The sequence below is a fragment of the Pteropus medius genome, unplaced genomic scaffold, assembly GCF_902729225.1.
Source record: "Pteropus medius unplaced genomic scaffold, Ma_sr-lr_union100, whole genome shotgun sequence".
In the NCBI taxonomy this organism is placed as follows: Eukaryota; Metazoa; Chordata; class Mammalia; order Chiroptera; family Pteropodidae; genus Pteropus; species Pteropus medius.
Window position 1 is genome coordinate 2,990,893 of NW_024356336.1, and position 2,607 is coordinate 2,993,499.

Genomic DNA, 2,607 nt, shown 5'->3' on the forward strand with positions numbered 1-2,607 from the left:
ACCACGGGAAGCCACTCTCCAAGTTGACCCAGCTATTTGACAAGAAAATAGGTGGTGTGTGTGTGGGGGGGGGAGTGACCTTGTCCCCCTCCTCCTCCTCAGCCCCAACAGACACATCCTAGCTCCAAGGAATGATCTCCCTCGAGTCGCCCCTCCCCCATTTCTTCCACCATGTTGTGTCCTCCAGCTCCACCTGCTGAGTTTCGTCAAAATGCAGGAGTGGTCTCACTGCCCCAAAGTTTCCATCTCATCCCTCCTGGAGAAGCTGGCTGGGGAGCCAGGAAGGCTGGGGCTTGGGGGCTATGTGGATAGAGTCCATGCTCAGATGAGAATGCCCTGCTTGGAGGCAAGTGGGACACTGGACAATAAAGGGCCAGGGCAGGGCCCAGATAGGAAGCAGGGACCCAGCTGGCCATTAACATCAGGCTCTGGAACTCACAAGTAGGTGAGAGGTGCTCACAACATCTTCCTTAGTTGGCCAGCCCAGTTCTCCCAGGTGGGAAAGGAGGTAGCTGGGATCCAAGACCGATGCTTTGTCTAGCATTTGGCCAAAGGGTCCCTATGCCAAACCTGTAAGGAACCTAGTTTGGGGACAGTATATAGTGTTAGGTAGCTAGTCAGACATGAGTGACAGGGGGAACAAAGGAATAGGGGCCCAGCCTAGAAAACGCCCAAAGAATACCCTATTGGCAGTTAGAGAATTCCTCCTGCAGCCCCAGAGACAAAGGAGAGTCATAGTCTTAGCTGGCCTAATCCAGCTACAGACGCCTGCACAGAAGGTACTACCCTAATTTGCCTACAATTTAAGCTTCATTATAATACTATGTTTATGCCTGGAAGTTCATGAATCTAATTGTAACAGACGGAATTCTGAGTACACACATGCGCACTAGGCAAAGAATTATATAGCAGCACTAGGCAAAGAATTATATAGCAGCCAAGCGTCAATCAAAATGCCAATCACCTAAGAACTCCTTTGTAATCATCCATCACGGCCCCAAATATAATGCAGACCTCTCCCTCCCCCAGGGTTACAGCTCTCTATCTTCCCTGGCTGTAAACTGTACACCCCCCAGGGGTACGTAACCTTGTTTCCACGTGGTTAGCCAGTTTCAGGCTTGACCCATCTTCTACCCCATAATGTGCTTTTAATAAACAAATATTTCTCATATTCCCTGAGTTGAAATTCATTACTTTGGCAGTGAAAAGGACTTAAGAAGTGTATGTTACCAGAACTCTGATCGCTCCAACGGTAATAATAGCATGCAAGTGTATCATCTATTTCTGTGTAACAAATTACCCCAAAAGCGTAGCTTAAATACATTTATTATCTCACACTCTCTGAGGGCTAGGAATTCGAAGTGGCTTAGCTTGATGATTCTAGCTTAATTTTCATAAGGCTACAGTCATCTAAAGGCTTGACTGGACCTAGAGAATCTGCTTCTAAGAAGGTTCACTCACATGGAGGTAAGCAGACCTCGCCACAAGGGCTGCTTGAACGTCGGCTTCCCCCGTAACAGGTGAACAAAGAGATGGAAGCTGTAACGTGTTTTCTAACCTACTTTCAGAAGTCAGTCATTTTCACCATATTCAATTCATTAGAAACGTGTCACTAAGTAGAGCCTACACTCAAGGGAGGGGAATTAGGTCCATAATTTGTGGGAAAGAATTTGTGGACCTATTTTAAAGTGACTATCACATGTGGGTCTTCATTCTGCTGTGCTAATCATAAGCTCTTCATTTGATTGTTAAGATTCAAAGGGAAGCACCTGGCTGCCTGGAGCACTGATTCTCAGAAACAAAAGCATTTTGTATTAAAAGTGTTATTAGACTCAAAGGCAGCCCTGAGAAATGAGATGAGAAGAGAGGTTTCTGAAAGCAAAACAAACAAGATTAAGATCTACCAATGACCTGACATCTCAAAGGCCCAGCGACAGCCAAGCAATCTTCTTGTGAAATGGAGCTGGTGTGGGAAGGGTCCTTGAGCAAAGCCAGTTAGCTGAGCTACTGGTGGGTGAACGAAAATGGGTTCTATGCTCCAAACGCTGTCCTTGTTTCAACACGTAACAGGTTGTAATTTCACTGAGCTCAAGACTCTGGGGACCTTGCAATTCTGGAGCACCGGTGAGCAAAATTTGGCTGCTCAAAAATACTCCACAAGAGCAAAGGAATGTGTTGTGTTGGTCAGTCATGAAGGTTCTTTGAGAGGTTGGCATGGAGACTTGTAATGAATTTTTTCTTAGAGAATTTAGCAGAGAAGTAGGAAAATATACATTTATCCTAGCGTGAGGTACAATCCTCCTCCATCTGGGAAGATCACTCTCCTAGGCCAGCCAGTGGCAGGAGGGTGAAAAGAAAGGGTGATGGGCCTGGTGTGCTGGGCCAGCCATGCTGAAGCTGGTGCTCCTTGGAGCAGTGGCTGCAAACTGTCACCTTCGCAGAGACCATTGTGAAGTACGCTCTTCCTCACCTGACCTCACTGGATCAGGTAAGAAAAGAGATACGTGTTCATGCAAAATACGTATACACATACACGTCTTTATATAAAATATCTCAACCCCTACCTTAACTTTGTCACTAGAGATGTCACTAATTACTCAGAATTCG